The sequence below is a fragment of the Staurois parvus genome, unplaced genomic scaffold (assembly GCF_062004578.1).
Source record: "Staurois parvus isolate SC_StPar_1 unplaced genomic scaffold, SC_StPar_1.0 ptg000860l, whole genome shotgun sequence".
Lineage (NCBI taxonomy): Eukaryota > Metazoa > Chordata > Amphibia > Anura > Ranidae > Staurois > Staurois parvus.
This window is the reverse complement of record NW_028318656.1, coordinates 4,249,053-4,274,099: the sequence shown is the minus strand read 5'-3', so window position 1 is coordinate 4,274,099 and position 25,047 is coordinate 4,249,053. Positions and strand designations below refer to the sequence as shown.

At 49.6% G+C, this 25,047-nt stretch overlaps 15 non-coding genes across 15 annotated transcripts; all 15 read right to left on the bottom strand.

Annotated features, from left to right (window-relative positions):
• Positions 1 to 1,697: 1,697 nt before the first annotated feature.
• TRNAN-GUU (transfer RNA asparagine (anticodon GUU)) lies at positions 1,698 to 1,771 on the bottom strand. The gene has a single exon. It is a non-coding gene; the product is annotated as a tRNA-Asn (tRNA).
• A 142-nt stretch (positions 1,772 to 1,913) lies between these two features.
• On the bottom strand, positions 1,914 to 2,001 carry TRNAY-GUA (transfer RNA tyrosine (anticodon GUA)). Its single transcript is given in 2 exon segments — positions 1,914 to 1,949; positions 1,965 to 2,001. It is a non-coding gene; the product is annotated as a tRNA-Tyr (tRNA).
• Positions 2,002 to 4,193: 2,192 nt separating this feature from the next.
• TRNAN-GUU (transfer RNA asparagine (anticodon GUU)) lies at positions 4,194 to 4,267 on the bottom strand. Its single transcript has one exon. It is a non-coding gene; the product is annotated as a tRNA-Asn (tRNA).
• A 142-nt stretch (positions 4,268 to 4,409) lies between these two features.
• Positions 4,410 to 4,497, bottom strand: TRNAY-GUA (transfer RNA tyrosine (anticodon GUA)). Its single transcript is given in 2 exon segments — positions 4,410 to 4,445; positions 4,461 to 4,497. It is a non-coding gene; the product is annotated as a tRNA-Tyr (tRNA).
• Positions 4,498 to 6,905: 2,408 nt separating this feature from the next.
• On the bottom strand, positions 6,906 to 6,993 carry TRNAY-GUA (transfer RNA tyrosine (anticodon GUA)). The gene is given in 2 exon segments: positions 6,906 to 6,941; positions 6,957 to 6,993. It is a non-coding gene; the product is annotated as a tRNA-Tyr (tRNA).
• Positions 6,994 to 9,185: 2,192 nt separating this feature from the next.
• Positions 9,186 to 9,259, bottom strand: TRNAN-GUU (transfer RNA asparagine (anticodon GUU)). Its single transcript has one exon. It is a non-coding gene; the product is annotated as a tRNA-Asn (tRNA).
• A 142-nt stretch (positions 9,260 to 9,401) lies between these two features.
• On the bottom strand, positions 9,402 to 9,489 carry TRNAY-GUA (transfer RNA tyrosine (anticodon GUA)). The gene is given in 2 exon segments: positions 9,402 to 9,437; positions 9,453 to 9,489. It is a non-coding gene; the product is annotated as a tRNA-Tyr (tRNA).
• Positions 9,490 to 11,681: 2,192 nt separating this feature from the next.
• TRNAN-GUU (transfer RNA asparagine (anticodon GUU)) lies at positions 11,682 to 11,755 on the bottom strand. Its single transcript has one exon. It is a non-coding gene; the product is annotated as a tRNA-Asn (tRNA).
• A 2,638-nt stretch (positions 11,756 to 14,393) lies between these two features.
• Positions 14,394 to 14,481, bottom strand: TRNAY-GUA (transfer RNA tyrosine (anticodon GUA)). Its single transcript is given in 2 exon segments — positions 14,394 to 14,429; positions 14,445 to 14,481. It is a non-coding gene; the product is annotated as a tRNA-Tyr (tRNA).
• A 2,408-nt stretch (positions 14,482 to 16,889) lies between these two features.
• On the bottom strand, positions 16,890 to 16,977 carry TRNAY-GUA (transfer RNA tyrosine (anticodon GUA)). The gene is given in 2 exon segments: positions 16,890 to 16,925; positions 16,941 to 16,977. It is a non-coding gene; the product is annotated as a tRNA-Tyr (tRNA).
• Positions 16,978 to 19,180: 2,203 nt separating this feature from the next.
• TRNAN-GUU (transfer RNA asparagine (anticodon GUU)) lies at positions 19,181 to 19,254 on the bottom strand. The gene has a single exon. It is a non-coding gene; the product is annotated as a tRNA-Asn (tRNA).
• A 142-nt stretch (positions 19,255 to 19,396) lies between these two features.
• Positions 19,397 to 19,484, bottom strand: TRNAY-GUA (transfer RNA tyrosine (anticodon GUA)). The gene is given in 2 exon segments: positions 19,397 to 19,432; positions 19,448 to 19,484. It is a non-coding gene; the product is annotated as a tRNA-Tyr (tRNA).
• Positions 19,485 to 21,658: 2,174 nt separating this feature from the next.
• On the bottom strand, positions 21,659 to 21,732 carry TRNAN-GUU (transfer RNA asparagine (anticodon GUU)). Its single transcript has one exon. It is a non-coding gene; the product is annotated as a tRNA-Asn (tRNA).
• Positions 21,733 to 21,874: 142 nt separating this feature from the next.
• Positions 21,875 to 21,962, bottom strand: TRNAY-GUA (transfer RNA tyrosine (anticodon GUA)). Its single transcript is given in 2 exon segments — positions 21,875 to 21,910; positions 21,926 to 21,962. It is a non-coding gene; the product is annotated as a tRNA-Tyr (tRNA).
• Positions 21,963 to 24,370: 2,408 nt separating this feature from the next.
• TRNAY-GUA (transfer RNA tyrosine (anticodon GUA)) lies at positions 24,371 to 24,458 on the bottom strand. The gene is given in 2 exon segments: positions 24,371 to 24,406; positions 24,422 to 24,458. It is a non-coding gene; the product is annotated as a tRNA-Tyr (tRNA).
• Between the last annotated feature and the right edge of the window lie 589 nt (positions 24,459 to 25,047).

The window sequence follows — 25,047 nt, the reverse complement described above, 5'->3', positions numbered from 1 at the left end:
ACTTGGCACAACTCGGTCTCTCCAGTTCTTTCATGCGCACTGCACAATCACACCTTTACCATATCTACTGGCTCCGCTTACCTTCTCTCCATGAACGGGGAATTATTTTCCAGCTGATCTTCCTAGTGCTCACTTGCTACGGCAGCAAATCCACCTTGCGCACGAGGGGGATCTGTCGAGTCAATGTCATGCGTGGCCTTAATTGGACAGAGCTAGCAGCATGCTTGCTGCGCAGCCTTGCGTTGGTGGTATAGTGGTGAGCATAGCTGCCTTCCAAGCAGTTGACCCGGGTTCGATTCCCGGCCAACGCAATCTCCCTCTTTGCGCCCTTGACAAAACACCACAGGGCCACAGCTGCTTCAACAAAGCTCCTAAGATGTCTTGCCTTAGCCTCAACAGTGCAAATATTCTCCCGCATCCCAACAGGCTCCGGCCTCATGCTTTAACTCGCTCAAGGGGTACAGCATTATCCAGGGACAAGGTTCAGCCATTTCAACCACTGATTCACAAACAATCAACTCTGGCACGCACGGCATTGCTACGTATCTGGCTACCATTCTAACAGCCTCAACTGGCAAAGATAATGCACCATTTTCAAGAATGCTAAAGAATTTCTCAACAAGGAATGTACACTGAAGTCGGAGCCAGAACAAACAAGCATGCCCCATGATGTCATAGGCCTTTTCACTTGGATACACTTTGCGGAGGCTATTGACATTGTGGGAAACATCTGAAATGAGGTAAGCATATTCATGCTGTTCATTTGCCTAGCCCCCACCCATGTTCTGGAAAGCTCTCACAGCTTCCCGAAGGCGGGAAGAACTCTGGCAAACTCAAACAACATCAGAGAATCATCAGCAGACCTGACTAATCCATCGCAGCACTCTGTTAAGCACAATACCACACTGAATTTACCTGACAGCCTTTCTGGTAAGCAGAGGCCAACTATACAAATCCTAGCACATGACTAGGAGGGTGCTACCGTGACATCTCAGGAGGGCTTTGAAAGCTTGTGGCTACCCAGACTGGGTCTTGGTTAAAACCTCCGCAAGGTCAGGAAAACAAACTGGGGAGAAGCAGAACACTTGGAGAAATATAGTCATCCCGTATGGAACTGGAGTGTCGGAAAAAGTCAGAAGGATCTTTAAGAAACATTGCATCCCTGTGTACTTCAAGGCCAGCAATACACTGGGACACAAGCTTGTCCATCCACACTATCTGTATTCCACATGATTAACACCTCTATCCAGGCGATTTGACATCATTTGACACCTTTAACCATGTCAAACTAGGCACTATTAGCTATGCAGGCTTCCTGACACCCAACAAGGGGATGATATAACTTGAAAAAGGGCGCTTCCACAATTCTCACACCTCCCCTCCTGTTCTTGGACAATCAACATCTACACATTCCATGGGAATTGGACTAAACATCTTCAGGTGTGAATAGAAATGCTGGGGTTCCTTCCTGAGACTCATGGGAAGCAAAGAAGTGGCTTGACTAAACCATGAAAGATCTTCAACATTGCAGAACAAGACCAATTGATTGCGCCGGATTACTAGTCCATTTTCAAGGAATGTCGCCAGTGAATGCTCAATTGGCAGCCGTGCGAGGCGAGCCAAAGGACACGCTTTGTCTTCCTAGGTTGGTGTCAGACATGGCAGCGGGCCGGGCTAAGCTAAGGAGAAAAGGTGAGCGTCCCTGGGTGGGCTCGAACCACCAACCTTTCGGTTAACAGCCGAACGCGCTAACCGATTGCGCCACAGAGACCACACACGGAGCGTGCTTGAACTGGCCCGAAGGAGAAATGAAAGATCAACTCAAGGTGCCTAAAAAGCTTCCCAATTGCACATTTGTAGAGGCGAGGGATTGCCTTCTTTCTAAAAGGGAGAGACGCGGGGTAAAAAGCTCTTCCTTCGAGCCGGAATTGAACCAGCGACCTAAGGATTGCTACTATTATCTACTACAGTCCTCCGCTCTACCAGCTGAGCTATCGAAGGGAAGTCTGAGGTGTGCGGTAACACGTGACCCCTTGAATGCAAAGCCAGTGCTGAACACTTCGCATTTGACCTTCTGGGTTCAGCTATTGTTTGCTGCCGCCTCGGCCGGAAACTGCAAATGCCTTGGCAGATGTTATGTGGGAGGCTACGGCTTGGCCTTTGGCTCAGAGAGAAAAGGGTTTGGAAACAGCCAGCGCATTTGCTTGGGATCCTCCAAAGTCACAGCAAAAATGGTGATGTACCCTGTGCCCTGACAGCAAGTGAGCAGAGTAGCACTTGGAAGCACGTTGACTTTAGCCAAAGGAATTGTGCCGAAAGCTAGGAAAAAGGGCTCAGAGCCAGATAGCTGGAAGAGGCCTGGAAGAGGCAAAAGGCCGTAGCCCGGCTAGCTCAGTCGGTAGAGCATGAGACTCTTAATCTCAGGGTCGTGGGTTCGAGCCCCACGTTGGGCGTGCGACACTGCCTCCTTTTGGCCCAGTGAAAGGCCTTTGCAAAACTTGGCACAACTCGGTCTCTCCAGTTCCTTCATGCGCACTGCACAATCACACCTTTACCATATCTACTGGCTCCGCTTACCTTCTCTCCACGAACGGGGAATTATTTTCCAGCTGATCTTCCTAGTGCTCACTTGCTACGGCAGCAAATCCACCTTGCGCACGAGGGGGATCTGTCGAGTCAATGTCATGCGTGGCCTTAATTGGACAGAGCTAGCAGCATGCTTGCTGCGCAGCCTTGCGTTGGTGGTATAGTGGTGAGCATAGCTGCCTTCCAAGCAGTTGACCCGGGTTCGATTCCCAGCCAACACAATCTCCTTCTTTGCGCCCTTGACAAAACACCACAGGGCCACAGCTCCTTCAACAAAGCTCCTAAGATGTCTTGCCTTAGCCACAACAGTGCAAATATTCTCCCGCATCCCAACAGGCTCCGGCCTCATGCTTTAACTCGCTCAAGGGGTACAGCATTATCCAGGGACAAGGTTCAGCCATTTCAACCACTGATTCACAAACAATCAACTCTGGCACGCACGGCATTGCTACGTATCTGGCTACCATTCTAACAGCCTCAACTGGCAAAGATAATGCACCATTTTCAAGAATGCTAAAGAATTTCTCAACAAGGAATGTACACTGAAGTCGGAGCCAGAACAAACAAGCATGCCCCATGATGTCATAGGCCTTTTCACTTGGATACACTTTGCGGAGGCTATTGACATTGTGGGAAACATCTGAAATGAGGTAAGCATATTCATGCTGTTCATTTGCCTAGCCCCCACCCATGTTCTGGAAAGCTCTCACAGCTTCCCGAAGGCGGGAAGAACTCTGGCAAACTCAAACAACATCAGAGAATCATCAGCAGACCTGACTAATCCATCGCAGCACTCTGTTAAGCACAATACCACACTGAATTTACCTGACAGCCTTTCTGGTAAGCAGAGGCCAACTATACAAATCCTAGCACATGACTAGGAGGGTGCTACCGTGACATCTCAGGAGGGCTTTGAAAGCTTGTGGCTACCCAGACTGGGTCTTGGTTAAAACCTCCGCAAGGTCAGGAAAACAAACTGGGGAGAAGCAGAACACTTGGAGAAATATAGTCATCCCGTATGGAACTGGAGTGTCGGAAAAAGTCAGAAGGATCTTTAAGAAACATTGCATCCCTGTGTACTTCAAGGCCAGCAATACACTGGGACACAAGCTTGTCCATCCACACTATCTGTATTCCACATGATTAACACCTCTATCCAGGCGATTTGACATCATTTGACACCTTTAACCATGTCAAACTAGGCACTATTAGCTATGCAGGCTTCCTGACACCCAACAAGGGGATGATATAACTTGAAAAAGGGCGCTTCCACAATTCTCACACCTCCCCTCCTGTTCTTGGACAATCAACATCTACACATTCCATGGGAATTGGACTAAACATCTTCAGGTGTGAATAGAAATGCTGGGGTTCCTTCCTGAGACTCATGGGAAGCAAAGAAGTGGCTTGACTAAACCATGAAAGATCTTCAAGATTGCAGAACAAGACCAATTGATTGCGCCGGATTACTAGTCCATTTTCAAGGAATGTCGCCAGCGAATGCTCAATTGGCAGCCGTGCGAGGCGAGCCAAAGGACACGCTTTGTCTTCCTAGGTCGGTGTCAGACATGGCAGCGGGCCGGGCTAAGCTAAGGAGAAAAGGTGAGCGTCCCTGGGTGGGCTCGAACCACCAACCTTTCGGTTAACAGCCGAACGCGCTAACCGATTGCGCCACAGAGACCACACACGGAGCGTGCTTGAACTGGCCCGAAGGAGAAATGAAAGATCAACTCAAGGTGCCTAAAAAGCTTCCCAATTGCACATTTGTAGAGGCGAGGGATTGCCTTCTTTCTAAAAGGGAGAGACGCGGGGTAAAAAGCTCTTCCTTCGAGCCGGAATTGAACCAGCGACCTAAGGATTGCTACTATTATCTACTACAGTCCTCCGCTCTACCAGCTGAGCTATCGAAGGGAAGTCGGAGGTGTGCGGTAACACGTGACCCCTTGAATGCAAAGCCAGTGCTGAACACTTCGCATTTGACATTCTGGGTTGAGCTATTGTTTGCTGCCGCCTCGGCCGGAAACTGCAAATGCCTTGGCAGATGTTATGTGGGAGGCTACGGCTTGGCCTTTGGCTCAGAGAGAAAAGGGTTTGGAAACAGCCAGCGCATTTGCTTGGGATCCTCCAAAGTCACAGCAAAAATGGTGATGTACCCTGTGCCCTGACAGCAAGTGAGCAGAGTAGCACTTGGAAGCACGTTGACTTTAGCCAAAGGAATTGTGCCGAAAGCTAGGAAAAAGGGCTCAAAGCCAGATAGCTGGAAGAGGCCTGGAAGAGGCAAAAGGCCGTAGCCTGGCTAGCTCAGTCGGTAGAGCATGAGACTCTTAATCTCAGGGTCGTGGGCTCGAGCCCCACGTTGGGCGTGCGACACTGCCTCCCTTTGGCCCAGTGAAAGGCCTTTGCAAAACTTGGCACAACTCGGTCTCTCCAGTTCCTTCATGCGCACTGCACAATCACACCTTTACCATATCTACTGGCTCCGCTTACCTTCTCTCCACGAACGGGGAATTATTTTCCAGCTGATCTTCCTAGTGCTCACTTGCTACGGCAGCAAATCCACCTTGCGCACGAGGGGGATCTGTCGAGTCAATGTCATGCGTGGCCTTAATTGGACAGAGCTAGCAGCATGCTTGCTGCGCAGCCTTGCGTTGGTGGTATAGTGGTGAGCATAGCTGCCCTCCAAGCAGTTGACCCGGGTTCGATTCCCGGCCAACGCAATCTCCTTCTTTGCGCCCTTGACAAAACACCACAGGGCCACAGCTCCTTCAACAAAGCTCCTAAGATGTCTTGCCTTAGCCACAACAGTGCAAATATTCTCCCGCATCCCAACAGGCTCCGGCCTCATGCTTTAACTCGCTCAAGGGGTACAGCATTATCCAGGGACAAGGTTCAGCCATTTCAACCACTGATTCACAAACAATCAACTCTGGCACGCACGGCATTGCTACGTATCTGGCTACCATTCTAACAGCCTCAACTGGCAAAGATAATGCACCATTTTCAAGAATGCTAAAGAATTTCTCAACAAGGAATGTACACTGAAGTCGGAGCCAGAACAAACAAGCATGCCCCATGATGTCATAGGCCTTTTCACTTGGATACACTTTGCGGAGGCTATTGACATTGTGGGAAACATCTGAAATGAGGTAAGCATATTCATGCTGTTCATTTGCCTAGCCCCCACCCATGTTCTGGAAAGCTCTCACAGCTTCCCGAAGGCGGGAAGAATTCTGGCAAACTCAAACAACATCAGAGAATCATCAGCAGACCTGACTAATCCATCGCAGCACTCTGTTAAGCACAATACCACACTGAATTTACCTGACAGCCTTTCTGGTAAGCAGAGGCCAACTATACAAATCCTAGCACATGACTAGGAGGGTGCTACCGTGACATCTCAGGAGGGCTTTGAAAGCTTGTGGCTACCCAGACTGGGTCTTGGTTAAAACCTCCGCAAGGTCAGGAAAACAAACTGGGGAGAAGCAGAACACTTGGAGAAATATAGTCATCCCGTATGGAACTGGAGTGTCGGAAAAAGTCAGAAGGATCTTTAAGAAACATTGCATCCCTGTGTACTTCAAGGCCAGCAATACACTGGGACACAAGCTTGTCCATCCACACTATCTGTATTCCACATGATTAACACCTCTATCCAGGCGATTTGACATCATTTGACACCTTTAACCATGTCAAACTAGGCACTATTAGCTATGCAGGCTTCCTGACACCCAACAAGGGGATGATATAACTTGAAAAAGGGCGCTTCAACAATTCTCACACCTCCCCTCCTGTTCTTGGACAATCAACATCTACACATTCCATGGGAATTGGACTAAACATCTTCAGGTGTGAATAGAAATGCTGGGGTTCCTTCCTGAGACTCATGGGAAGCAAAGAAGTGGCTTGACTAAACCATGAAAGATCTTCAACATTGCAGAACAAGACCAATTGATTGCGCCGGATTACTAGTCCATTTTCAAGGAATGTCGCCAGTGAATGCTCAATTGGCAGCCGTGCGAGGCGAGCCAAAGGACACGCTTTGTCTTCCTAGGTCGGTGTCAGACATGGCAGCGGGCCGGGCTAAGCTAAGGAGAAAAGGTGAGCGTCCCTGGGTGGGCTCGAACCACCAACCTTTCGGTTAACAGCTGAACGCGCTAACCGATTGCGCCACAGAAACCACACACGGAGCGTGATTGAACTGGCCCGAAGGAGAAATGAAAGATCAACTCAAGGTGCCTAAAAAGCTTCCCAATTGCACATTTGTAGAGGCGAGGGATTGCCTTCTTTCTAAAAGGGAGAGACGCGGGGTAAAAAGCTCTTCCTTCGAACCGGAATTGAACCAGCGACCTAAGGATTGCTACTATTATCTACTACAGTCCTCCGCTCTACCAGCTGAGCTATCGAAGGGAAGTCGGAGGTGTGCAGTAACACGTGACCCCTTGAATGCTAAGCCAGTGCTGAACACTTCGCATTTGACCTTCTGGGTTGAGCTATTGTTTGCTGCCGCCTCGGCCGGAAACTGCAAATGCCTTGGCAGATGTTATGTGGGAGGCTACGGCTTGGCCTTTGGCTCAGAGAGAAAAGGGTTTGGAAACAGCCAGCGCATTTGCTTGGGATCCTCCAAAGTCACAGCAAAAATGGTGATGTACCCTGTGCCCTGACAGCAAGTGAGCAGAGTAGCACTTGGAAGCACGTTGACTTTAGCCAAAGGAATTGTGCCGAAAGCTAGGAAAAAGGGCTCAGAGCCAGATAGCTGGAAGAGGCCTGGAAGAGGCAAAAGGCCGTAGCCCGGCTAGCTCAGTCGGTAGAGCATGAGACTCTTAATCTCAGGGTCGTGGGTTCGAGCCCCACGTTGGGCGTGCGACACTGCCTCCTTTTGGCCCAGTGAAAGGCCTTTGCAAAACTTGGCACAACTCGGTCTCTCCAGTTCCTTCATGCGCACTGCACAATCACACCTTTACCATATCTACTGGCTCCGCTTACCTTCTCTCCACGAACGGGGAATTATTTTCCAGCTGATCTTCCTAGTGCTCACTTGCTACGGCAGCAAATCCACCTTGCGCACGAGGGGGATCTGTCGAGTCAATGTCATGCGTGGCCTTAATTGGACAGAGCTAGCAGCATGCTTGCTGCGCAGCCTTGCGTTGGTGGTATAGTGGTGAGCATAGCTGCCTTCCAAGCAGTTGACCCGGGTTCGATTCCCGGCCAACACAATCTCCTTCTTTGCGCCCTTGACAAAACACCACAGGGCCACAGCTCCTTCAACAAAGCTCCTAAGATGTCTTGCCTTAGCCACAACAGTGCAAATATTCTCCCGCATCCCAACAGGCTCCGGCCTCATGCTTTAACTCGCTCAAGGGGTACAGCATTATCCAGGGACAAGGTTCAGCCATTTCAACCACTGATTCACAAACAATCAACTCTGGCACGCACGGCATTGCTACGTATCTGGCTACCATTCTAACAGCCTCAACTGGCAAAGATAATGCACCATTTTCAAGAATGCTAAAGAATTTCTCAACAAGGAATGTACACTGAAGTCGGAGCCAGAACAAACAAGCATGCCCCATGATGTCATAGGCCTTTTCACTTGGATACACTTTGCGGAGGCTATTGACATTGTGGGAAACATCTGAAATGAGGTAAGCATATTCATGCTGTTCATTTGCCTAGCCCCCACCCATGTTCTGGAAAGCTCTCACAGCTTCCCGAAGGCGGGAAGAACTCTGGCAAACTCAAACAACATCAGAGAATCATCAGCAGACCTGACTAATCCATCGCAGCACTCTGTTAAGCACAATACCACACTGAATTTACCTGACAGCCTTTCTGGTAAGCAGAGGCCAACTATACAAATCCTAGCACATGACTAGGAGGGTGCTACCGTGACATCTCAGGAGGGCTTTGAAAGCTTGTGGCTACCCAGACTGGGTCTTGGTTAAAACCTCCGCAAGGTCAGGAAAACAAACTGGGGAGAAGCAGAACACTTGGAGAAATATAGTCATCCCGTATGGAACTGGAGTGTCGGAAAAAGTCAGAAGGATCTTTAAGAAACATTGCATCCCTGTGTACTTCAAGGCCAGCAATACACTGGGACACAAGCTTGTCCATCCACACTATCTGTATTCCACATGATTAACACCTCTATCCAGGCGATTTGACATCATTTGACACCTTTAACCATGTCAAACTAGGCACTATTAGCTATGCAGGCTTCCTGACACCCAACAAGGGGATGATATAACTTGAAAAAGGGCGCTTCCACAATTCTCACACCTCCCCTCCTGTTCTTGGACAATCAACATCTACACATTCCATGGGAATTGGACTAAACATCTTCAGGTGTGAATAGAAATGCTGGGGTTCCTTCCTGAGACTCATGGGAAGCAAAGAAGTGGCTTGACTAAACCATGAAAGATCTTCAACATTGCAGAACAAGACCAATTGATTGCGCCGGATTACTAGTCCATTTTCAAGGAATGTCGCCAGTGAATGCTCAATTGGCAGCCGTGCGAGGCGAGCCAAAGGACACGCTTTGTCTTCCTAGGTCGGTGTCAGACATGGCAGCGGGCCGGGCTAAGCTAAGGAGAAAAGGTGAGCGTCCCTGGGTGGGCTCGAACCACCAACCTTTCGGTTAACAGCCGAACGCGCTAACCAATTGCGCCACAGAGACCACACACGGAGCGTGCTTGAACTGGCCCGAAGGAGAAATGAAAGATCAACTCAAGGTGCCTAAAAAGCTTCCCAATTGCACATTTGTAGAGGCGAGGGATTGCCTTCTTTCTAAAAGGGAGAGACGCGGGGTAAAAAGCTCTTCCTTCGAGCCGGAATTGAACCAGCGACCTAAGGATTGCTACTATTATCTACTACAGTCCTCCGCTCTACCAGCTGAGCTATCGAAGGGAAGTCGGAGGTGTGCGGTAACACGTGACCCCTTGAATGCAAAGCCAGTGCTGAACACTTCGCATTTGACCTTCTGGGTTCAGCTATTGTTTGCTGCCGCCTCGGCCGGAAACTGCAAATGCCTTGGCAGATGTTATGTGGGAGGCTACGGCTTGGCCTTTGGCTCAGAGAGAAAAGGGTTTGGAAACAGCCAGCGCATTTGCTTGGGATCCTCCAAAGTCACAGCAAAAATGGTGATGTACCCTGTGCCCTGACAGCAAGTGAGCAGAGTAGCACTTGGAAGCACGTTGACTTTAGCCAAAGGAATTGTGCCGAAAGCTAGGAAAAAGGGCTCAGAGCCAGATAGCTGGAAGAGGCCTGGAAGAGGCAAAAGGCCGTAGCCCGGCTAGCTCAGTCAGTAGAGCATGAGACTCTTAATCTCAGGGTCGTGGGTTCGAGCCCCACGTTGGGCGTGCGACACTGCCTCCCTTTGGCCCAGTGAAAGGCCTTTGCAAAACTTGGCACAACTCGGTCTCTCCAGTTCCTTCATGCGCACTGCACAATCACACCTTTACCATATCTACTGGCTCCGCTTACCTTCTCTCCACGAACGGGGAATTATTTTCCAGCTGATCTTCCTAGTGCTCACTTGCTACGGCAGCAAATCCACCTTGCGCACGAGGGGGATCTGTCGAGTCAATGTCATGCGTGTTCTTAATTGGACAGAGCTAGCAGCATGCTTGCTGCGCAGCCTTGCGTTGGTGGTATAGTGGTGAGCATAGCTGCCTTCCAAGCAGTTGACCCGGGTTCGATTCCCGGCCAACGCAATCTCCTTCTTTGCGCCCTTGACAAAACACCACAGGGCCACAGCTCCTTCAACAAAGCTCCTAAGATGTCTTGCCTTAGCCACAACAGTGCAAATATTCTCCCGCATCCCAACAGGCTCCGGCCCCATGCCTTAACTCGCTCAAGGGGTACAGCATTATCCAGGGACAAGGTTCAGCCATTTCAACCACTGATTCACAAACAATCAACTCTGGCACGCACGGCATTGCTACGTATCTGGCTACCATTCTAACAGCCTCAACTGGCAAAGATAATGCACCATTTTCAAGAATGCTAAAGAATTTCTCAACAAGGAATGTACACTGAAGTCGGAGCCAGAACAAACAAGCATGCCCCATGATGTCATAGGCCTTTTCACTTGGATACACTTTGCGGAGGCTATTGACATTGTGGGAAACATCTGAAATGAGGTAAGCATATTCATGCTGTTCATTTGCCTAGCCCCCACCCATGTTCTGGAAAGCTCTCACAGCTTCCCGAAGGCGGGAAGAACTCTGGCAAACTCAAACAACATCAGAGAATCATCAGCAGACCTGACTAATCCATCGCAGCACTCTGTTAAGCACAATACCACACTGAATTTACCTGACAGCCTTTCTGGTAAGCAGAGGCCAACTATACAAATCCTAGCACATGACTAGGAGGGTGCTACCGTGACATCTCAGGAGGGCTTTGAAAGCTTGTGGCTACCCAGACTGGGTCTTGGTTAAAACCTCCGCAAGGTCAGGAAAACAAACTGGGGAGAAGCAGAACACTTGGAGAAATATAGTCATCCCGTATGGAACTGGAGTGTCGGAAAAAGTCAGAAGGATCTTTAAGAAACATTGCATCCCTGTGTACTTCAAGGCCAGCAATACACTGGGACACAAGCTTGTCCATCCACACTATCTGTATTCCACATGATTAACACCTCTATCCAGGCGATTTGACATCATTTGACACCTTTAACCATGTCAAACTAGGCACTATTAGCTATGCAGGCTTCCTGACACCCAACAAGGGGATGATATAACTTGAAAAAGGGCGCTTCCACAATTCTCACACCTCCCCTCCTGTTCTTGGACAATCAACATCTACACATTCCATGGGAATTGGACTAAACATCTTCAGGTGTGAATAGAAATGCTGGGGTTCCTTCCTGAGACTCATGGGAAGCAAAGAAGTGGCTTGACTAAACCATGAAAGATCTTCAAGATTGCAGAACAAGACCAATTGATTGCACCGGATTACTAGTCCATTTTCAAGGAATGTCGCCAGCGAATGCTCAATTGGCAGCCGTGCGAGGCGAGCCAAAGGACACGCTTTGTCTTCCTAGGTCGGTGTCAGACATGGCAGCGGGCCGGGCTAAGCTAAGGAGAAAAGGTGAGCGTCCCTGGGTGGGCTCGAACCACCAACCTTTCGGTTAACAGCCGAACGCGCTAACCGATTGCGCCACAGAGACCACACACGGAGCGTGCTTGAACTGGCCCGAAGGAGAAATGAAAGATCAACTCAAGGTGCCTAAAAAGCTTCCCAATTGCACATTTGTAGAGGCGAGGGATTGCCTTCTTTCTAAAAGGGAGAGACGCGGGGTAAAAAGCTCTTCCTTCGAGCCGGAATTGAACCAGCGACCTAAGGATTGCTACTATTATCTAATACAGTCCTCCGCTCTACCAGCTGAGCTATCGAAGGGAAGTCAGAGGTGTGCGGTAACACGTGACCCCTTGAATGCAAAGCCAGTGCTGAACACTTCGCATTTGACCTTCTGGGTTGAGCTATTGTTTGCTGCCGCCTCGGCCGGAAACTGCAAATGCCTTGGCAGATGTTATGTGGGAGGCTACGGCTTGGCCTTTGGCTCAGAGAGAAAAGGGTTTGGAAACAGCCAGCGCATTTGCTTGGGATCCTCCAAAGTCACAGCAAAAATGGTGATGTACCCTGTGCCCTGACAGCAAGTGAGCAGAGTAGCACTTGGAAGCACGTTGACTTTAGCCAAAGGAATTGTGCCGAAAGCTAGGAAAAAGGGCTCAAAGCCAGATAGCTGGAAGAGGCCTGGAAGAGGCAAAAGGCCGTAGCCCGGCTAGCTCAGTCGGTAGAGCATGAGACTCTTAATCTCAGGGTCGTGGGCTCGAGCCCCACGTTGGGCGTGCGACACTGCCTCCCTTTGGCCCAGTGAAAGGCCTTTGCAAAACTTGGCACAACTCGGTCTCTCCAGTTCCTTCATGCGCACTGCACAATCACACCTTTACCATATCTACTGGCTCCGCTTACCTTCTCTCCACGAACGGGGAATTATTTTCCAGCTGATCTTCCTAGTGCTCACTTGCTACGGCAGCAAATCCACCTTGCGCACGAGGGGGATCTGTCGAGTCAATGTCATGCGTGGCCTTAATTGGACAGAGCTAGCAGCATGCTTGCTGCGCAGCCTTGCGTTGGTGGTATAGTGGTGAGCATAGCTGCCTTCCAAGCAGTTGACCCGGGTTCGATTCCCGGCCAACACAATCTCCTTCTTTGCGCCCTTGACAAAACACCACAGGGCCACAGCTCCTTCAACAAAGCTCCTAAGATGTCTTGCCTTAGCCACAACAGTGCAAATATTCTCCCGCATCCCAACAGGCTCCGGCCTCATGCTTTAACTCGCTCAAGGGGTACAGCATTATCCAGGGACAAGGTTCAGCCATTTCAACCACTGATTCACAAACAATCAACTCTGGCACGCACGGCATTGCTACGTATCTGGCTACCATTCTAACAGCCTCAACTGGCAAAGATAATGCACCATTTTCAAGAATGCTAAAGAATTTCTCAACAAGGAATGTACACTGAAGTCGGAGCCAGAACAAACAAGCATGCCCCATGATGTCATAGGCCTTTTCACTTGGATACACTTTGCGGAGGCTATTGACATTGTGGGAAACATCTGAAATGAGGTAAGCATATTCATGCTGTTCATTTGCCTAGCCCCCACCCATGTTCTGGAAAGCTCTCACAGCTTCCCGAAGGCGGGAAGAACTCTGGCAAACTCAAACAACATCAGAGAATCATCAGCAGACCTGACTAATCCATCGCAGCACTCTGTTAAGCACAATACCACACTGAATTTACCTGACAGCCTTTCTGGTAAGCAGAGGCCAACTATACAAATCCTAGCACATGACTAGGAGGGTGCTACCGTGACATCTCAGGAGGGCTTTGAAAGCTTGTGGCTACCCAGACTGGGTCTTGGTTAAAACCTCCGCAAGGTCAGGAAAACAAACTGGGGAGAAGCAGAACACTTGGAGAAATATAGTCATCCCGTATGGAACTGGAGTGTCGGAAAAAGTCAGAAGGATCTTTAAGAAACATTGCATCCCTGTGTACTTCAAGGCCAGCAATACACTGGGACACAAGCTTGTCCATCCACACTATCTGTATTCCACATGATTAACACCTCTATCCAGGCGATTTGACATCATTTGACACCTTTAACCATGTCAAACTAGGCACTATTAGCTATGCAGGCTTCCTGACACCCAACAAGGGGATGATATAACTTGAAAAAGGGCGCTTCCACAATTCTCACACCTCCCCTCCTGTTCTTGGACAATCAACATCTACACATTCCATGGGAATTGGACTAAACATCTTCAGGTGTGAATAGAAATGCTGGGGTTCCTTCCTGAGACTCATGGGAAGCAAAGAAGTGGCTTGACTAAACCATGAAAGATCTTCAACATTGCAGAACAAGACCAATTGATTGCGCCGGATTACTAGTCCATTTTCAAGGAATGTCGCCAACGAATGCTCAATTGGCAGCCGTGCGAGGCGAGCCAAAGGACACGCTTTGTCTTCCTAGGTCGGTGTCAGACATGGCAGCGGGCCGGGCTAAGCTAAGGAGAAAAGGTGAGCGTCCCTGGGTGGGCTCGAACCACCAACCTTTCGGTTAACAGCTGAACGCGCTAACCGATTGCGCCACAGAGACCACACACGGAGCGTGCTTGAACTGGCCCGAAGGAGAAATGAAAGATCAACTCAAGGTGCCTAAAAAGCTTCCCAATTGCACATTTGTAGAGGCGAGGGATTGCCTTCTTTCTAAAAGGGAGAGACGCGGGGTAAAAAGCTCTTCCTTCGAGCCGGAATTGAACCAGCAACCTAAGGATTGCTACTATTATCTACTACAGTCCTCCGCTCTACCAGCTGAGCTATCGAAGGGAAGTCGGAGGTGTGCGGTAACACGTGACCCCTTGAATGCAAAGCCAGTGCTGAACACTTCGCATTTGACCTTCTGGGTTGAGCTATTGTTTGCTGCCGCCTCGGCCGGAAACTGCAAATGCCTTGGCAGATGTTATGTGGGAGGCTACGGCTTGGCCTTTGGCTCAGAGAGAAAAGGGTTTGGAAACAGCCAGCGCATTTGCTTGGGATCCTCCAAAGTCACAGCAAAAATGGTGATGTACCCTGTGCCCTGACAGCAAGTGAGCAGAGTAGCACTTGGAAGCACGTTGACTTTAGCCAAAGGAATTGTGCCGAAAGCTAGGAAAAAGGGCTCAGAGCCAGATAGCTGGAAGAGGCCTGGAAGAGGCAAAATACCGTAGCCCGGCTAGCTCAGTCAGTAGAGCATGAGACTCTTAATCTCAGGGTCGTGGGTTCAAGCCCCACATTGGGCGTGCGACACTGCCTCCTTTTGGCCCAGTGAAAGGCCTTTGCAAAACTTGGCACAACTCGGTCTCTCCAGTTCCTTCATGCGCACTGCACAATCACACCTTTACCATATCTACTGGCTCCGCTTACCTTCTCTCCACGAACGGGGAATTATTTTCCAGCTGATCTTCCTAGTGCTCACTTGCTACGGCAGCAAATCCACCTTGCGCACGAGGGGGATCTGTCGAGTCAATGTCATGCGTGGCCTTAATTGGACAGAGCTAGCAGCATGCTTGCTGCACAGCCTTGCGTTGGTGGTATAGTGGTGAGCATAGCTGCCTTCCAAGCAGTTGACCCGGGTTCGATTCCCGGCCAACGCAATCTCCTTCTTTGCGCCCTTGACAAAACACCACAGGGCCACAGCTCCTTCAACAAAGCTCCTAAGATGTCTTGCCTTAGCCACAACAGTGCAAATATTCTCCCGCATCCCAACAGGCTCCGGCCCCATGCCTTAACTCGCTCAAGGGGTACAGCATTATCCAGGGACAAGGTTCAGCCATTTCAACCACTGATTCACAAACAATCAACTCTGGCACGCACGGCATTGCTACGTATCTGGCTACCATTCTAACAGCCTCAACTGGCAAAGATAATGCACCATTTTCAAGAATGCTAAAGAATTTCTCAACAAGGAATGTACACTGAAGTCGGAGCCAGAACAAACAAGCATGCCCCATGATGTCATAGGCCTTTTCACTTGGATACACTTTGCGGAGGCTATTGACATTGTGGGAAACATCTGAAATGAGGTAAGCATATTCATGCTGTTCATTTGCCTAGCCCCCACCCATGTTCTGGAAAGCTCTCACAGCTTCCCGAAGGCGGGAAGAACTCTGGCAAACTCAAACAACATCAGAGAATCATCAGCAGACCTGACTAATCCATCGCAGCACTCTGTTAAGCACAATACCACACTGAATTTACCTGACAGCCTTTCTGGTAAGCAGAGGCCAACTATACAAATCCTAGCACATGACTAGGAGGGTGCTACCGTGACATCTCAGGAGGGCTTTGAAAGCTTGTGGCTACCCAGACTGGGTCTTGGTTAAAACCTCCGCAAGGTCAGGAAAACAAACTGGGGAGAAGCAGAACACTTGGAGAAATATAGTCATCCCGTATGGAACTGGAGTGTCGGAAAAAGTCAGAAGGATCTTTAAGAAACATTGCATCCCTGTGTACTTCAAGGCCAGCAATACACTGGGACACAAGCTTGTCCATCCACACTATCTGTATTCCACATGATTAACACCTCTATCCAGGCGATTTGACATCATTTGACACCTTTAACCATGTCAAACTAGGCACTATTAGCTATGCAGGCTTCCTGACACCCAACAAGGGGATGATATAACTTGAAAAAGGGCGCTTCCACAATTCTCACACCTCCCCTCCTGTTCTTGGACAATCAACATCTACACATTCCATGGGAATTGGACTAAACATCTTCAGGTGTGAATAGAAATGCTGGGGTTCCTTCCTGAGACTCATGGGAAGCAAAGAAGTGGCTTGACTAAACCATGAAAGATCTTCAACATTGCAGAACAAGACCAATTGATTGCGCCGGATTACTAGTCCATTTTCAAGGAATGTCGCCAGTGAATGCTCAATTGGCAGCCGTGCGAGGCGAGCCAAAGGACACGCTTTGTCTTCCTAGGTCGGTGTCAGACATGGCAGCGGGCCGGGCTAAGCTAAGGAGAAAAGGTGAGCGTCCCTGGGTGGGCTCAAACCACCAACCTTTCGGTTAACAGCCGAACGCACTAACCGATTGCGCCACAGAGACCACACACGGAGCGTTCTTGAACTGGCCCGAAGGAGAAATGAAAGATCAACTCAAGGTGCCTAAAAAGCTTCCCAATTGCACATTTGTAGAGGCGAGGGATTGCCTTCTTTCTAAAAGGGAGAGACGCGGGGTAAAAAGCTCTTCCTTCGAGCCGGAATTGAACCAGCGACCTAAGGATTGCTACTATTATCTACTACAGTCCTCCGCTCTACCAGCTGAGCTATCGAAGGGAAGTCGGAGGTGTGCGGTAACACGTGACCCCTTGAATGCAAAGCCAGTGCTGAACACTTCGCATTTGACCTTCTGAGTTCAGCTATTGTTTGCTGCCGCCTCGGCCGGAAACTGCAAATGCCTTGGCAGATGTTATGTGGGAGGCTACGGCTTGGCCTTTGGCTCAGAGAGAAAAGGGTTTGGAAACAGCCAGCGCATTTGCTTGGGATCCTCCAAAGTCACAGCAAAAATGGTGATGTACCCTGTGCCCTGACAGCAAGTGAGCAGAGTAGCACTTGGAAGCACGTTGACTTTAGCCAAAGGAATTGTGCCGAAAGCTAGGAACAAGGGCTCAGAGCCAGATAGCTGGAAGAGGCCTGGAAGAGGCCTGGAAGAGGCAAAAGGCCGTAGCCCGGCTAGCTCAGTCGGAAGAGCATGAGACTCTTAATCTCAGGGTTGTGGGTTCGAGCCCCACGTTGGGCGTGCGACACTGCCTCTTTTTGGCACAGTGAAAGGCCTTTGCAAAACTTGGCACAACTCGGTCTCTCCAGTTCCTTCATGCGCACTGCACAATCACACCTTTACCATATCTACTGGCTCCGCTTACCTTCTCTCCACGAACGGGGAATTATTTTCCAGCTGATCTTCCTAGTGCTCACTTGCTACGGCAGCAAATCCACCTTGCGCACGAGGGGGATCTGTCGAGTCAATGTCATGCGTGGCCTTAATTGGACAGAGCTAGCAGCATGCTTGCTGCGCAGCCTTGCGTTGGTGGTATAGTGGTGAGCATAGCTGCCTTCCAAGCAGTTGACCCGGGTTCGATTCCCGGCCAACGCAATCTCCTTCTTTGCGCCCTTGACAAAACACCACAGGGCCACAGCTCCTTCAACAAAGCTCCCAAGATGTCTTGCCTTAGCCACAACAGTGCAAATATTCTCCCGCATCCCAACAGGCTCCGGCCTCATGCTTTAACTCGCTCAAGGGGTACAGCATTATCCAGGGACAAGGTTCAGCCATTTCAACCACTGATTCACAAACAATCAACTCTGGCACGCACGGCATTGCTACGTATCTGGCTACCATTCTAACAGCCTCAACTGGCAAAGATAATGCACCATTTTCAAGAATGCTAAAGAATTTCTCAACAAGGAATGTACACTGAAGTCGGAGCCAGAACAAACAAGCATGCCCCATGATGTCATAGGCCTTTTCACTTGGATACACTTTGCGGAGGCTATTGACATTGTGGGAAACATCTGAAATGAGGTAAGCATATTCATGCTGTTCATTTGCCTAGCCCCCACCCATGTTCTGGAAAGCTCTCACAGCTTCCCGAAGGCGGGAAGAACTCTGGCAAACTCAAACAACATCAGAGAATCATCAGCAGACCTGACTAATCCATCGCAGCACTCTGTTAAGCACAATACCACACTGAATTTACCTGACAGCCTTTCTGGTAAGCAGAGGCCAACTATACAAATCCTAGCACATGACTAGGAGGGTGCTACCGTGACATCTCAGGAGGGCTTTGAAAGCTTGTGGCTACCCAGACTGGGTCTTGGTTAAAACCTCCGCAAGGTCAGGAAAACAAACTGGGGAGAAGCAGAACACTTGGAGAAATATAGTCATCCCGTATGGAACTGGAGTGTCGGAAAAAGTCAGAAGGATCTTTAAGAAACATTGCATCCCTGTGTACTTCAAGGCCAGCAATACACTGGGACACAAGCTTGTCCATCCACACTATCTGTATTCCACATGATTAACACCTCTATCCAGGCGATTTGACATCATTTGACACCTTTAACCATGTCAAACTAGGCACTATTAGCTATGCAGGCTTCCTGACACCCAACAAGGGGATGATATAACTTGAAAAAGGGCGCTTCCACAATTCTCACACCTCCCCTCCTGTTCTTGGACAATCAACATCTACACATTCCATGGGAATTGGACTAAACATCTTCAGGTGTGAATAGAAATGCGGGGGTTACTTCCTGAGACTCATGGGAAGCAAAGAAGTGGCTTGACTAAACCATGAAAGATCTTCAAGATTGCAGAACAAGACCAATTGATTGCGCCGGATTACTAGTCCATTTTCAAGGAATGTCGCCAGTGAATGCTCAATTGGCAGCCGTGCGAGGCGAGCCAAAGGACACGCTTTGTCTTCCTAGGTCGGTGTCAGACATGGCAGCGGGCCGGGCTAAGCTAAGGAGAAAAGGTGAGCGTCCCTGGGTGGGCTCGAACCACCAACCTTTCGGTTAACAGCCGAACGCGCTAACCGATTGCGCCACAGAGACCACACACGGAGCGTGCTTGAACTGGCCCGAAGGAGAAATGAAAGATCAACTCAAGGTGCCTAAAAAGCTTCCCAATTGCACATTTGTAGAGGCGAGGGATTGCCTTCTTTCTAAAAGGGAGAGACGCGGGGTAAAAAGCTCTTCCTTCGAGCCGGAATTGAACCAGCGACCTAAGGATTGCTACAATTATCTACTACAGTCCTCCGCTCTACCAGCTGAGCTATCGAAGGGAAGTCGGAGGTGTGCGGTAACACGTGACCCCTTGAATGCAAAGCCAGTGCTGAACACTTCGCATTTGACCTTCTGGGTTGAGCTATTGTTTGCTGCCGCCTCGGCCGGAAACTGCAAATGCCTTGGCAGATGTTATGTGGGAGGCTACGGCTTGGCCTTTGGCTCAGAGAGAAAAGGGTTTGGAAACAGCCAGCGCATTTGCTTGGGATCCTCCAAAGTCACAGCAAAAATGGTGATGTACCCTGTGCCCTGACAGCAAGTGAGCAGAGTAGCACTTGGAAGCACGTTGACTTTAGCCAAAGGAATTGTGCCGAAAGCTAGGAAAAAGGGCTCAGAGCCAGATAGCTGGAAGAGGCCTGGAAGAGGCAAAAGGCCGTAGCCCGGCTAGCTCAGTCGGTAGAGCATGAGACTCTTAATCTCAGGGTCGTGGGTTCAAGCCCCACGTTGGGCGTGCGACACTGCCTCCTTTTGGCCCAGTGAAAGGCCTTTGCAAAACTTGGCACAACTCGGTCTCTCCAGTTCCTTCATGCGCACTGCACAATCACACCTTTACCATATCTACTGGCTCCGCTTACCTTCTCTCCACGAACGGGGAATTATTTTCCAGCTGATCTTCCTAGTGCTCACTTGCTACGGCAGCAAATCCACCTTGCGCACGAGGGGGATCTGTCGAGTCAATGTCATGCGTGGCCTTAATTGGACAGAGCTAGCAGCATGCTTGCTGCGCAGCCTTGCGTTGGTGGTATAGTGGTGAGCATAGCTGCCTTCCAAGCAGTTGACCCGGGTTCGATTCCCGGCCAACGCAATCTCCTTCTTTGCGCCCTTGACAAAACACCACAGGGCCACAGCTCCTTCAACAAAGCTCCTAAGATGTCTTGCCTTAGCCACAACAGTGCAAATATTCTCCCGCATCCCAACAAGCTCCGGCCTCATGCTTTAACTCGCTCAAGGGGTACAGCATTATCCAGGGACAAGGTTCAGCCATTTCAACCACTGATTCACAAACAATCAACTCTGGCACGCACGGCATTGCTACGTATCTGGCTACCATTCTAACAGCCTCAACTGGCAAAGATAATGCACCATTTTCAAGAATGCTAAAGAATTTCTCAACAAGGAATGTACACTGAAGTCGGAGCCAGAACAAACAAGCATGCCCCATGATGTCATAGGCCTTTTCACTTGGATACACTTTGCGGAGGCTATTGACATTGTGGGAAACATCTGAAATGAGGTAAGCATATTCATGCTGTTCATTTGCCTAGCCCCCACCCATGTTCTGGAAAGCTCTCACAGCTTCCCGAAGGCGGGAAGAACTCTGGCAAACTCAAACAACATCAGAGAATCATCAGCAGACCTGACTAATCCATCGCAGCACTCTGTTAAGCACAATACCACACTGAATTTACCTGACAGCCTTTCTGGTAAGCAGAGGCCAACTATACAAATCCTAGCACATGACTAGGAGGGTGCTACCGTGACATCTCAGGAGGGCTTTGAAAGCTTGTGGCTACCCAGACTGGGTCTTGGTTAAAACCTCCGCAAGGTCAGGAAAACAAACTGGGGAGAAGCAGAACACTTGGAGAAATATAGTCATCCCGTATGGAACTGGAGTGTCGGAAAAAGTCAGAAGGATCTTTAAGAAACATTGCATCCCTGTGTACTTCAAGGCCAGCAATACACTGGGACACAAGCTTGTCCATCCACACTATCTGTATTCCACATGATTAACACCTCTATCCAGGCGATTTGACATCATTTGACACCTTTAACCATGTCAAACTAGGCACTATTAGCTATGCAGGCTTCCTGACACCCAACAAGGGGATGATAAAACTTGAAAAAGGGCGCTTCCACAATTCTCACACCTCCCCTCCTGTTCTTGGACAATCAACATCTACACATTCCATGGGAATTGGACTAAACATCTTCAGGTGTGAATAGAAATGCGGGGGTTACTTCCTGAGACTCATGGGAAGCAAAGAAGTGGCTTGACTAAACCATGAAAGATCTTCAAGATTGCAGAACAAGACCACTAGTCCATTTTCAAGGAATGTCGCCAGTGAATGCTCAATTGGCAGCCGTGCGAGGCGAGCCAAAGGACACGCTTTGTCTTCCTAGGTCGGTGTCAGACATGGCAGCGGGCCGGGCTAAGCTAAGGAGAAAAGGTGAGCGTCCCTGGGTGGGCTCGAACCACCAACCTTTCGGTTAACAGCCGAACGCGCTAACCGATTGCGCCACAGAGACCACACACGGAGCGTGCTTGAACTGGCCCGAAGGAGAAATGAAATATCAACTCAAGGTGCCTAAAAAGCTTCCCAATTGCACATTTGTAGAGGCGAGGGATTGCCTTCTTTCTAAAAGGGAGAGACGCGGGGTAAAATGCTCTTCCTTCGAGCCGGAATTGAACCAGCGACCTAAGGATTGCTACTATTATCTACTACAGTCCTCCGCTCTACCAGCTGAGCTATCGAAGGGAAGTCAGAGGTGTGCGGTAACACGTGACCCCTTGAATGCAAAGCCAGTGCTGAACACTTCGCATTTGACCTTCTGGGTTGAGCTATTGTTTGCTGCCGCCTCGGCCGGAAACTGCAAATGCCTTGGCAGATGTTATGTGGGAGGCTACGGCTTGGCCTTTGGCTCAGAGATAAAAGAATTTGGAAACAGCCAGCGCATTTGCTTGGGATCCTCCAAAGTCACAGCAAAAATGGTGATGTACCCTGTGCCCTGACAGCAAGTGAGCAGAGTAGCACTTGGAAGCACGTTGACTTTAGCCAAAGGAATTGTGCCGAAAGCTAGGAAAAAGGGCTCAGAGCCAGATAGCTGGAAGAGGCCTGGAAGAGGCAAAAGGCCGTAGCCCGGCTAGCTCAGTCGGTAGAGCATGAGACTCTTAATCTCAGGGTCATGGGTTCGAGCCCCATGTTGGGCGTGCGACACTGCCTCCTTTTGGCCCAGTGAAAGGCCTTTGCAAAACTTGGCACAACTCGGTCTCTCCAGTTCCTTCATGCGCACTGCACAATCACACCTTTACCATATCTACTGGCTCCGCTTACCTTCTTTCCACGAACGGGGAATTATTTTCCAGCTGATCTTCCTAGTGCTCACTTGCTACGGCAGCAAATCCACCTTGCGCACGAGGGGGATCTGTCGAGTCAATGTCATGCGTGGCCTTAATTGGACAGAGCTAGCAGCATGCTTGCTGCGCAGCCTTGCGTTGGTGGTATAGTGGTGAGCATAGCTGCCTTCCAAGCAGTTGACCCGGGTTCGATTCCCGGCCAACACAATCTCCTTCTTTGCGCCCTTGACAAAACACCACAGGGCCACAGCTCCTTCAACAAAGCTCCTAAGATGTCTTGCCTTAGCCTCAACAGTGCAAATATTCTCCCGCATCCCAACAGGCTCCGGCCTCATGCTTTAACTCGCTCAAGGGGTACAGCATTATCCAGGGACAAGGTTCAGCCATTTCAACCACTGATTCACAAACAATCAACTCTGGCACGCACGGCATTGCTACGTATCTGGCTACCATTCTAACAGCCTCAACTGGCAAAGATAATGCACCATTTTCAAGAATGCTAAAGAATTTCTCAACAAGGAATGTACACTGAAGTCGGAGCCAGAACAAACAAGCATGCCCCATGATGTCATAGGCCTTTTCACTTGGATACACTTTGCGGAGGCTATTGACATTGTGGGAAACATCTGAAATGAGGTAAGCATATTCATGCTGTTCATTTGCCTAGCCCCCACCCATGTTCTGGAAAGCTCTCACAGCTTCCCGAAGGCGGGAAGAACTCTGGCAAACTCAAACAACATCAGAGAATCATCAGCAGACCTGACTAATCCATCGCAGCACTCTGTTAAGCACAATACCACACTGAATTTACCTGACAGCCTTTCTGGTAAGCAGAGGCCAACTATACAAATCCTAGCACATGACTAGGAGGGTGCTACCGTGACATCTCAGGAGGGCTTTGAAAGCTTGTGGCTACCCAGACTGGGTCTTGGTTAAAACCTCCGCAAGGTCAGGAAAACAAACTGGGGAGAAGCAGAACACTTGGAGAAATATAGTCATCCCGTATGGAACTGGAGTGTCGGAAAAAGTCAGAAGGATCTTTAAGAAACATTGCATCCCTGTGTACTTCAAGGCCAGCAATACACTGGGACACAAGCTTGTCCATCCACACTATCTGTATTCCACATGATTAACACCTCTATCCAGGCGATTTGACATCATTTGACACCTTTAACCATGTCAAACTAGGCACTATTAGCTATGCAGGCTTCCTGACACCCAACAAGGGGATGATATAACTTGAAAAAGGGCGCTTCCACAATTCTCACACCTCCCCTCCTGTTCTTGGACAATCAACATCTACACATTCCATGGGAATTGGACTAAACATCTTCAGGTGTGAATAGAAATGCTGGGGTTCCTTCCTGAGACTCATGGGAAGCAAAGAAGTGGCTTGACTAAACCATGAAAGATCTTCAAGATTGCAGAACAAGACCAATTGATTGCGCCGGATTACTAGTCCATTTTCAAGGAATGTCGCCAGTAAATGCTCAATTGGCAGCCGTGCGAGGCGAGCCAAAGGACACGCTTTGTCTTCCTAGGTCGGTGTCAGACATGGCAGCGGGCCGGGCTAAGCTAAGGAGAAAAGGTGAGCGTCCCTGGGTGGGCTCGAACCACCAACCTTTCGGTTAACAGCCGAACGCACTAACCGATTGCGCCACAGAGACCACACACGGAGCGTGCTTGAACTGGCCCGAAGGAGAAATGAAAGATCAACTCAAGGTGCCTAAAAAGCTTCCCAATTGCACATTTGTAGAGGCGAGGGATTGCCTTCTTTCTAAAAGGGAGAGACGCGGGGTAAAAAGCTCTTCCTTCGAGCCGGAATTGAACCAGCGACCTAAGGATTGCTACTATTATCTACTACAGTCCTCCGCTCTACCAGCTGAGCTATCGAAGGGAAGTCTGAGGTGTGCGGTAACACGTGACCCCTTGAATGCAAAGCCAGTGCTGAACACTTCGCATTTGACCTTCTGGGTTGAGCTATTGTTTGCTGCCGCCTCGGCCGGAAACTGCAAATGCCTTGGCAGATGTTATGTGGGAGGCTACGGCTTGGCCTTTGGCTCAGAGAGAAAAGGGTTTGGAAACAGCCAGCGCATTTGCTTGGGATCCTCCAAAGTCACAGCAAAAATGGTGATGTACCCTGTGCCCTGACAGCAAGTGAGCAGAGTAGCACTTGGAAGCACGTTGACTTTAGCCAAAGGAATTGTGCCGAAAGCTAGGAAAAAGGGCTCAGAGCCAGATAGCTGGAAGAGGCCTGGAAGAAGCAAAAGGCCATAGCCCGGCTAGCTCAGTCGGTAGAGCATGAGACTCTTAATCTCAGGGTCGTGGGTGCGAGCCCCACGTTGGGCGTGCGACAGTGCCTCTTTTTGGCCCAGTGAAAGGCCTTTGCAAAACTTGGCACAACTCGGTCTCTCCAGTTCCTTCATGCGCACTGCACAATCACACCTTTACCATATCTACTGGCTCCGCTTACCTTCTCTCCACGA